Below are 12,519 nucleotides of genomic sequence, written 5' to 3'. Positions count from 1 at the left end.
TGTTCACTATAGTGTGTTCACTATAATGTGTTCACTATAATGTGTTCACTACAGTGTGTTCACTATAATGTGTTCACTACAGTGTGTTCACTGCAATGTGTTCACTACAATGTGTTCACTATGGTGTGTTCACTATAGTGTTTTCACTATAATGTGTTCACTACAGTGAACTCATTTCTGACACAAGGATTGAGGTAAGGATTGAAAATATGTCTTTCTGTTCCCACTGGACTCTTTTCAGCTCATTTTGAATCTTTAATTTTGTGATATGCTTAAGCAGAAAATTTTGCTAACACTTGGCAAACCTTGGCTCTAAAATATAAAAGTGTCTCTTCAGCACTATGCCTGTGTTGTCTGTTCAAATATACATAAAGACAGTGCTGCCTTGGTGCTGGCAAACAGTCATCACTCAGCCTTTAGTATGTTCATTATTTACTATGACAAGGAGTACTGATTTGTAAGCATCTTCTCTCAGGTGCCCTTGCTTGAGGATGGTGTAAACATTGCACAGAATTTGTTTTTCTACATTTTAAAACACAGAAATAAGAACTGTCTGTCATTGCAACAGAATAGTTTGCTTTATATTTATTTGTTTTGCAGGATCTTTTTATTTGAAGACATAATAAAACCAAGGCATCAAACGTTTATGACTACTAAGTTTGATATATGAATTTGATTTGAATTTATCAACTCTGGTCCATTGCACATCATCAAACACACACACATTCACACCTATGGCAATTTAATGTACCCAATCTACCACACTGAAAGTTTTTGGACAGTGGAAACAAGCCAGAAAACCAAAACAGATCATTTTGATGTGAACAGAACAAACTGGTTAATTGCCATGACTATCCCCTCATGTTTACAGTCCTGTGTTAAGTTTTGAGGGCATTTGTTCATTAACACTCGGTCTCATTGAAAATCTTAAGTCGTTGCCCTTTATACCTTAAAAATAGCGTATACCTTTAAATTTAATTCTTCACTATAGAAACTGAATATTGTGTACCTTTGAAGCTTATTAATATTATAGCCATTGTTTATGGTGGAAAGATATATACAAAATTGACAAGGAAAAATTGTCAAGTATCCTTGAGTTTGGTAGCACAGTACAAACAAATTTTGAATTTAATAATTTTTTTGTGAGAACATCACATAATAAAGATGTGGATCTAGCATCAGAAACAACGTCCTTCAGAGGCTTTGATCATTAAAAAGCTGATTAGTCAACAGCAATAGCTGTTAGAGTGGGAGAAAATTAAGAGTTGGAAATAAAGTGGAAATTATTATTAGTTTTTAATCAAAACAGATACCTTCCTTACTTAATATAATTATTAGTGAAGCTATTTTCCTGCATTACTCTCAATATTTTTCTCTCTTGAACTAATTGTAATCTTATACCTGAAGTTGTGACTGTTAATTATACTAAATGTTTTTTTCCCTAACACTCCTTCCTTAAAATAGTATATACTTTTTTAATACAAACAAATAAATAAATAAATAAATAAATAAATAAATAAATAAATAAATAAATAAATAATAGTTGCATATTCAGATTTTAAATATGATCATGTTGTCTGATGTCGGCTTTTGAACTAATAAAGTATGTTGTATTTTAAAAGGAACGTCATTGTTGTTGTTGTTATCAGAAATCTCTCCCTATAAGCACGTATTTCTCTTTCCACCGTGCTGCCAACCTGATTGAAGCATAGGATTAGATTGGCTTTAAACCAGAGAGACTTAATTAAAAACAGAGATCGTTTTGCTGAGGCAGTACACACAAACAAGTCAGGTGGTTTTGGAAGTCAGTTGGGGATTTGATTACTGTCAGCTCAGAATAATTACAACAGCGATTAAAAACTTACTTACTGTTATGAGTCTTACAATAATAATTAGTATGTCCAACTTTACCACTTAAATAAACATCTATCAGGAAATCTCTTAAAGAACTTAAAGTTGTCTGTGCTTTTCCTTCAAGTTAAAGTTAGCCTTGAGGCTTTTTTAAGTGTTTTCAAGGAAATCTTTAGCAATATTTCTACAGTAAATCCAGCATGAAGTTTTACCCAAAGTGAAAGGCATAATACAACAGAATTCTTGAAGAAATAGAGCTGAAGGTCTTGCATTTGTCTTGGGATTCCAGCTGTCTGACTGACGGTTTGAGAAATGCTTGTGAATTTACACTATGTAAACTTATGCACAGTTAAAAGTGAATAAAATTCTTAGTTTATAGCACGTACCATATACACTAGGTAGGTGGCAGCAGCTGTCATATTTTCATGCACATATTTTCATTTACAATGTATAGACATAATTAAGGGGATGGTTTATTATGTGGGTTATGAGCTTCTGCTACCTGAACCCCCAAGACAGGACTTGATCTCACACTCCCTGGCTTTAGATTGCAGCACTTTATGTATTATCCTGGATGTACTTCAGACAAATCATATGAGAGTATTACCAAATCAAAATATACCAACAGTGGTCAATGTAATCACTCCTATATCTGTGTTTTATTTTTTTATTACAATTTTAAAATGATTAAACAATAAGGTTTTGTGCTTTTAGTGCATTTATAGTTACAGTTAATGTAGTGGAAAGTCAGCAACACAAGTGAGTTTCTGCCATTGCTTTTCGATAGCATCCATAAAGTCATTCCTTGATTTTCTGGAAATGAAGACTTTTAGAAAATATAAAGAAAACATGAGGGCTTTTTACACTGTAAAGCTATACACAAGCAGGGCTAGCAACACTTTTACCTATGGGTATGAAACATAATTTCAATTAAAATGTATTACTTTTAAAATGTTTAGCATTTTGGATGAATAAAGCATCCATCCATCCATCCATCCATCCATCCATCTATCCATCTATCTATCTATCTATCTATCTATCTATCTATCTATCTATCTATCTGTCTATCTATCTATTCAATTCAAATTTATTTGTATAGCACTTTTAACAATTGACATTGTCTCAAAGCAGCTTTACAGACCATAAACATAAAACAAAAGATTAATATAAAGAATAATATAAAGATTATATAAAAAAAAATCAAGATTAATATTAGATATATTTAAATGTGTTTGTATTCATCCCAATGAGCATGTCTGAGGTGACTTTATCTATCACTATCTATCTATCTATCTATCTATCTATCTATCTATCTATCTATCTATCTATCTATCGATCTATCTATCTATCTATCATTGAAGTGGAGCTAGCAGTACATTGCAATGGCAAAAGTCTACAGTGTGAAACGATGCAGTGTTACAAGAATGTTACAACTAGGTGCTCAGCAAAAGAAACCCAATAAGAAACGGAAGAAAGCATGCCGCATCTCATGTGAAAACCAGGACATAGCAACTCTCAACAAAAACAACTCTGTAGTGTCAGGTGACAAACCTCTGATCATCACAGACATTTGTACTGTAGCGAGGGGGAAATACATAACAGTGAAAATCTGAATGTAAAACTGTGATAGATAACAATACCTGCTCAGGTACAGAACATCATACCTGTCCTTTATTTCTCACTGATGCAAAACTCACAAGCGTTTAATTAAAGCAATCACATGCTGTATTTATCCAGTTATAAATCGTCCACTCCACATTCATGCAAATAAGACCTTGTTTTAGACTTGTGTGGAAGAAACCTTAACTTATTAATAGATGTGTAAAGTAGATAGATAGATAGATAGATAGATAGATAGATAGATAGATAGATAGATAGATAGATAGATAGATAGATAGATAAATTGATAGATAGCACATTTTGCAATAATGTCTTTTCACAGAGTTGCCGTACCACACTGTGATGTAGTTCATGAGGATACTCTCTATGATGCAGCGGCAAAAATTGGTCAGGATCTCGGGGGATAGATGAACCAGATGACCCAGCATTCCATTTCCACAGGGATTACAGTAAACCCAGGATTAAGTATTGTGAGCATGAAAAAGCCTTTACTGTTAAAAAGCACAGGCACTGGAGACTCATTCCAAAAAAAGTTAAATAATCACCTCCTTACAGAAAACATTACCATATCAAAGGCTTTTAGGAATGTTTTTAAATAACAGGACATTACGAGAAGAAAAGACTGCACATGTAAATCTACACATCTACTACAGAAACAATGACTTTGACAACAATGACAAAAAGATTGTGCAAATACCATAATATAAGTATTAACTATTGTCAATGCTAAAAAATTAAAACCTTCTGATTAATCAGATTTAAGAAACAGTCCTCTGGTACATGTGCCATTAGGAGATGAAACATTGTGCATTCTGAGTGTTTCTGTTCCTCATTCCTTGCTCGCTTATTAGAGACTGAAGACTAAAGGTTAATAATCAAACACAAAGGGATTTGTCTCAGTTGGATAATAAAGCGCTACATATTTTTACCAGCAGATGGAAGATATAAATGCAGCTCAGGTAGAAGTACAAATGGAAAGAACTGCCTTAAGTGTATGTATGAGTGCCACATGAATTCAGAGTGGACTTTTAAGCTCTTCCTCTAACATACTTCCAATTCATCACAAACATAAAAAACTGATGTTTATTAGGACAGCCAGGACCCAAAGCTGCCATCAACAGAACAGAGAATATTTATCCAGAATTTGTTTTGCTGTCTCATATTTATAGAAACTCCTTTCATAATTTTAAGATGTAAAAGCTGAAATCGTTCCACTCGGTTGTTCCAGCAAGCCTGTGCCGGTTGTTATCAGAGACGTCCATCTGTGAAGCTTACGCACAAGTGATTTGCATCAAATGACTCAGTCCACTGGCTAATCTGACAATTTGCATCATCTGATTAATACTCGGGAAACAGCTGCTATATATCAGCAGGTACCTGAAAGCAACCTGACATGAATTTGCATGGGTCGCATGAAGCGACTTGATTCATCCATTTACAGCTTCCTGCCATTTACTTGATGTGTGTATATGCGTGGGCATGTTTTTATATCTTCATTTGCACCAAACTGTCCCCACAATGTTAGGAATATGTGACATTTTCGACCCGGTGGGAACATTCGGCTTGTTCTTACAAGAAAAATTTAAGCTTTTAACCAAATGGTGTCTTTAGGTTAATAAGGTCTTGGTTGTCATTATGCTTACATGTAGCATAACATTAAGGAGCTGCATTAAAATTTAAGTGAGTGGAAGGTCCTTACAAGTGTAGTAAGTCAAACATGGGTGTGTGGGTGTGTGTATGTGTGCAGTCTGTAAATTACCTAATGCTCTGAGGATGTGAGCAGTGTTTGGCTTAGCTGACTGTGCTTTCATGGATTTGCTTATACACACACTGAAGGCACTGAGTATCTTCTCCTAACCCCAAAAACTCAGGAGTGTTTCATCCTCTGTTTATAACAAAGCAGAGTCTGTGACCTGGAAATAATGAGACTGTGCAATATGTCTATTTAGCATGGGAAGATTGTCTTCCTGCAGAAGACCATTCACAGTTCAGAGAGGCTGAAATCACAGAAATTTCCCAGGTGGTCCAGAGGAAGGAAAAATGCAATACTGAATACTTCAATCAATGAGATATACATGTACACAATAAATACTTACAATATAAACAATATAAATATACAAATCACAATTGTGTGCACACAAACACATGCACACACCACACACAAACACACTCCGCACTATACATATATATAAAAAATTGCTGTGTTTTATTGTTTCTGTGTGAAGCATCTGAAATTTCATTTCAGATTTGATTTGAATTAGATTTTTCTTCTAACCAGACACCTTTAAACATATTGATAGTACTTGAAAATGAGCTGAAATCACATAGGCAAGGCAAGGCAAGTTTATTTGTATAGCACATTTCATACACACATAGTTGAAATTGTAGGTGTATCAGATACAGCAAATAGCATTTCTTTCATAATAGATGACAAGATGACAAAAACATGTATTATTTCTTTCTCACGGTTGACACGAGGAGAGGAAGGATGTGACTGTTATCAGGAGCTTCCACATCCATATGTCAGTACGATTACCGTTCAACATGTGGATATTACACGTTATTGCATAATGGGAAGGTTGATCATTGTGTTGAATCCATCACACTTTATGATTTGGCCATTTCCAATATGGATAAAATGATTTTTTTCTGCTAGACATGTCAGAACTGAAAACTGAATAGTCATTCTATCTTAATGTGCATGTATAGAGAGGCAAAATCTTTTATCACTGTGCTTTTGTGTTATAGAACCCATTATTTAATCCCACTCTCCAGTGTCACACAGATGAGGATGGGTTCCTTTCTGAGTCTGGTTCCTCTTAAGGTTTTTTTATTATATAATCTCAGGGAGTTTTTACTTGAAACGTTGCCTCTGGTTTGCTTGATATATAAATTTCAATTTTAAACTTTCAATGTTTATTCTGAATTTTTATATTTGCTTAAAGCTGCTTTGTGACAATGTCCATTGTTAAAAGTGCTATACAAATAAAATTTAACTGAATTGAAAAATTAATGAATGAAAAAAAATAATGAAGCTTCTACTTTAAATGCCTGATGGACGTTGTCATGTTGGACTGGAAGCATTGTTTGTTTGTTTTACATTTCTAAATAAAAAAAACTAACCAACTAACTAACTAACTAACGAACTTACTTAATAAATAAAAAACTACTACTACTACTACTACTACTAATAATAATAATAATAATAATAATAATAATAATAATAATAATAATAATAATAATAGAGAAAAAAGTACATACAATTAAATATAAATTAATAAAGAGAATCACAGTAAAAAAATTAGAGAATTTTTCTTAGTGCTTTTTTTTTCAACATTTATAATCATCTTAAGATTATGCGCTGCGTACACCTTGCAAATCCCTGTGAATGAGCTGTTACTATAGAAACAATAACATATTAGGACAAGTGCATTAATATAAACCTGTAATTTGCTGGAACTGCTGGAACAGAAAATCCATCAACAACTTCTGACCAATCTGATTGAAGCACTTCGATAGAAGACTTTAAAAGACTTTGTCAAAGCAGATATGTTTATTAAATGTAAGCAGTAACAAAATATGCATTGTTGAAATCCAAGCTTTAGACATCATAATTTAATTTAACTTTCATTAACTCTCACTGACCCATGAGTGAGCTGAATTTGCATCATTAATCTCTCTTTAAAGAGGTCTGGACTAAACATAATCATGACCTTTTTCTAAGTTTCTAGGCGAAATCTAATTAGCGTTTTATCACTGAGTAATTGAATAAGCACAGTCTAGTGGCTTAACACAAAGCCACTAGAGCAACAATTATATATTCCACCTTGTTTTAATAGTACACCCAGACATATAAACCAAGAATTTTAATAAGTCAGAGACACTGTATTAAAATTCAAATGAATAGTAAGTCATATTAAATGCAAGCTGGCTTATGGGAAATCTTGAATTTGCACTAATGAGATGAATGAAAGTGAGATAAACTACCATGATCACTAAAGATCTTTCCCATGTTTCACATAAGCAGAAGGTGACTTTTATGCTTAATTCTTCCCAGTGGGTTTTACTGACAGGGATGAGAAGGTCGTGTCAGATTATTGGTGATGTGCATGGGTGCTTCAAGGCAGGCTCTACTACTGACAAGGTAAAATGAGAATACAATGTGACAGCAAGGCCAGTTCTTTTATTTTTGCTATACACCAAAGACATGTGCATTTGAGATCAAAAGATGAATATGTGAATAGACCGGAAAATGTGTTAACTTAAAACATGGCATCTTTTGTATAACACAAGTTATCAAAAATGTTATGACATGACTGGTAGGTGTTTCTTGTTGCGCAGCTGTGCTCTGTTAGTTTGATTCTTTAAACAATTAATAGCTCTGAATGTTTACTGCTGGTTTGAGTCCTAGGTTTCAGCTGTGAATATTGCATTTGTTGTTAAAAAAAAAGATAAACCAACAAGGTGACCAGAGAATTGCCTGAGAAAAGAGAGGAAATCAATCAGAGCTGTTGCACAAGCATTGGGATTAGCCAATACAGTAATTTTGAATGTCCTGAAAAAGAAAGTAAGCAACCAGAGACTGGACAAGAGAAAAACAGCAGTTGATAAAGAAACACTGTGAGAGCTGTGAAAAAAAAAATCCACCAGTTGAAGGAGACTTCAACATCCGGAAAATAGGCCATACCACAAATGCGGTAACAATCAGAGATTGGAATTAGCAAAGAAATACACAGATAAAGCGAGATTAACCTCTAGCACAATTATGGAAAGGCAAAAGAGTGGAGAAAGAAAGGATCTGCTCGTGATCCAAAACATCTCATCAGTGAAGCAAAGTGCAGGAAGTATCATGACTTTGGTATGATTGCTTCTGGAACAAGCTCATTAAACTTTATTGGTGATGTAACGCATGATATCAGCAGAATGAATTCAGAAGTCTACAGAAACATTTGGTCCAAGAAAATGTATCCAATCTAATCAGGAGAACCTTCATCATGCAGTAAGACAATAATCCAAATCATACTGAAAACACAATAAAGAACTTCATCTGGGGAACAAGTGGAAGGTTTTAGACTGACCAAGTTAATTACCAGACCTAATTAAACAGAATTTCACCTTCTGAAGAGGAGACTGAAAGGAGAAACACCCCAAAACAAAGTGATCACAGATGTGAAGCTTGCAGAGGGTGAAAAATCATGTTCATTAAAACTTTAAAGTTTCACACTATACAGTATGATGCATTCAAGACCTCCTTAGTAACTGTCTGGTCAGGGTTGTGGTGGGATAATTTGTTTACTAGTTTGTTTATTAGTATATTGAAAAGCAGAAGCAACTGTTCTGAACCAACTGGAAATATAACAGACAGGTACAAAAAAAAAATAATGAGCACACATCTCTAGATGAGATCAATTATGAACGCGAGTGATCTTGCGTAGATGAGGTTGATGAACCGTCAGAGCCAGAATTCACACACCAAGCTGACAGAGCTGCCATTTCTAGCTCTGGGGATTTTTTTCTCCTGTGGTTTTCAATTTGTTTCCAGGTGTCTACATTTATGATTTTGAATTGATAATGATCCCCATTAGCAAATTATGCAGGACATCAATATTTTTCTGCCTTTGACAATTTGGGAGACAGACAGAAAGACTGAGAATCTAAAGAACATAAAGTACAAGAATCTAAAGCAAATGCCAGAGGTTGTGGCACTTACAAAAATCACACAATATAATTCAATCAACCTTAGATGGAGGTCTACTGCCATTATAAATCTATGGCTATTACACTATAGCAGGCAAATAGCTGAAGAATATGGCAGTGTGTTAAAATCTATTTTGGAGTGACATTTGAAATACAGAAGCTGAGATTGTTGTGTCAATAGCAAAATTGAAAGTATTTATTACCTAGTTCACACTGAGCAAACTGAGACAGAAGACCACTGACTCCACTTATCTGTAATGATAATCTGCAACAAATCCTGAATCTCCTTCAGTAACTTAAAAAGGATACACACAGAAAAATCATTGCCATTTTGTCTCCAGCTAAGATCTCCTATTGACAGTGTGCAGAAACACAAGCCTCTGAATTGAGGTTAGGGTCAGTTCAACATTCACATCCTAGTAGATAACATTGGAAATAGTTCAATGTTCACAGACTGGAAGGGAAATCTGAATCTGTAAATTGCATAATCTCACAATAAAATAATATGATGCACAAGACAACACATATGGTACCTTTGTGGGTGGCACAGTGGCCATGGCTGTAACTAGCTTCGAGGATACAGAGGTCTGGATGCTTGTAGTTTTGAAAGACTTTGTTTACTTTTAACTTCAAATTGCTCAGCTGTCACATTAAGTATGTAAACAGCAACTTACTGATAATGTGGTGGCCAAATAAACCGTATTATCAAAAAACTTGTTGGTTTTCAACAGATCAATATATGTCTGCTTTATGCTGTTGTACTGTGTTGTTTTGTACTATATGTTGTTGTATCTGTACTTATTGTCTATTCATTATTTTATTACTATTTATTATACATTTTTAATGCCATTTGCTCATAATGTCACCAACAGAATTTCCTTGTGTCTAACACAACTGTTGTTTTTTTTTTGATTCATAGATTTCATTTAGAGCTTTTATTTAGAGCTTGTATTTAGACCTAGAGCTTTTTTTTTTTAATAGAAGCTATCTATAGCTTTTATTTAGACTAGTCATAACATTGAGAGCCAGTGGATTACAGTACAGTTAGTTGGGTTATTTTGACAAGCTTAGGTGGAAATACTGTACATAAACATTTCCAATAAAACATTAGTTCAATGTTATGTTGCATTTTAGTTACTGCAATTCAGTAATTCCAAGTTCACATTAGAACAATAACTCCAAGCATGATAGTTTGTATTAACATATTGTATGGATGGCATAGTATCCTGTAATGTTATTGTTAATGAAGAAGCTAACAGATAATTTAGTAACTCTGGGCGTGTGGCAGGAATAAGCTTTTGGATGGCATGTCAGTCCATCACACCGCCATTGCAGCACACCACACACACATACACACACAAACACACACACGCATTCTTAAACATAGGGACAATTTACATCAGTCAGTCCAAAAACTAGGATGTTTTAGGGACAAGCTTCAGTCCGGATCTGCTAGGAACCTGGAGCTATGAGGCAACTATACTTCCTTATGCATTAAGGTTATCGTATATAAAACATCTACATCTATTTACTTATTAAATTCAGTCTAACTCAAGTCAGAGCAGTTTGAGTACAATGATAATAGAATGATAACCTATAAGAGCTAATATACGTGTGTGTGTGTGTGTGTGTGTGTGTGTGTGTGTGTGTGTGTGTGTGTGTGTTCACATACTATTTATACTATATTTCACATATACATTTCTGAATATGAGTTGTCTGGTTGCCTCCCACTTCCCAAAAGCATGCCAGCAGGTGAACTGGCTAGTCTAACATGTCCCTAGATGTTAATGTGTATGCATGGTAACCTGTGATGGACTTGCATCCCATTCAGTGTATATTCCTATCTCACACCACTGAGATCACTCTTTAGCACATCCTTTAACCCTTACCCGAACTTTAATTTCAGAAGAAATGAAAATATTCTCAATAACTTTAAATTGTTTAACTAATTCCATTTTTAAAAAGTATGATAACCATGAGCTTGCTCATTATGAGGCAGTAGCAGATGTCTAACCACAGGTGTCCAAGTCCAGCGCTGGAAGTCAAAATAACAGTGTTTGATGAGGTCTTGTCTAACTGATTCCTCTCAACAAGTAATCATCAAGCTGTTGGTGTGTTCAAACAGGTGCAATTCATAAAAAAGCACTACACTCTTCTGCTTAACAGGCTCGGATTTGATTGTAGTTTACTAACCAGACTACAGAAATTAAAATACACTTTATACACACACTTTATACATAAAGTCCTTGCTTTTGTTACCGCATGCCTTTCCTACTAGTTTTAAGGTAATTAGTAATTAATATCCTCTATGATAAATAACTAAATAATAATGAGAGAGTTTTAGGGATTAACATGAAATATGTTTTGATGTTTGTCATCTACAGTCTTGTCCTTGAACTTTTGATGGCCTTCAACTACAGCAGCCAGATCCATTACATTAAAATATGTGTTTGTGTGAATACTCATGGGTGTTTATGAACCCGACAGACCTCAGATGTCTTTTTTCTGTTAATGCTATGTACAATCTATCTATCCTACTTTCCTTCTTTGGTTTGCTTATCTCCTCTGGTCCAGAATGTCAGCTGAGACACAGGGAGATGTGCCGAGGGAAAGATTACACTTGACGGGCATTTCTACTCTTTACTGTGATTTGGAATGTCATCATTTGGAAGTGGCATAAGTCTATTGATGTGTCCCTGGCTGCCTTAGAAAAAAAAATCAATTGGAAAGTATGGTGTAGGGAACAAAAAGCAATTATGGAAGGCCAGTAGGAGCTGGATGAAATGCACATTCGCCATACAGGGAATGGTGTGTTACTCTGATTAAGATGGCAGAGGTGGACCTCTTTAAAGAGCTCAACCTCTGTGGGTGGAAACCTTAATGCATCCATCTAACGAATAGATGCATTAATGGTATTTTTAGATGTAATGCTGTACATTATGGAAAGCACAACCTTGCGTATTTTATATAGGACTATCTCACTCTCTCTCTCTCTCTCTCTCTCTCTCTCGCTGTCAAACTACAGACTACTTTTGCTGTTTGATGAGATGCCAATGACCTTGCATCCTTCTGCCCTTCTGCCCTACTGTTAGAATGGTCTAAAGCCCAAAGATAGCTGTGAATCATACTATAAGGATATTCTAAATATTACTGTGCGTGGTCGTACTTGGACAGTTGCACGTACTAAAAAAGAGATTATGCGCAGGTCTCATCCATTATTTAGAGGCTAGCCTTCACTTCAATACAAGAGATTTAAAGTTAAAAGTTTTACTGTAATTAAAAACGACTTGAATACTCCTAATGAAGAGACACTTAGTACTGCTTTACTTTATAGCATACAATTGTAGAAGA

Source organism: Tachysurus vachellii, chromosome 20 (genome assembly GCF_030014155.1).
Source record: "Tachysurus vachellii isolate PV-2020 chromosome 20, HZAU_Pvac_v1, whole genome shotgun sequence".
NCBI classification, from domain to species: Eukaryota; Metazoa; Chordata; class Actinopteri; order Siluriformes; family Bagridae; genus Tachysurus; species Tachysurus vachellii.
Note: the sequence above shows the minus strand (reverse complement) of the source record.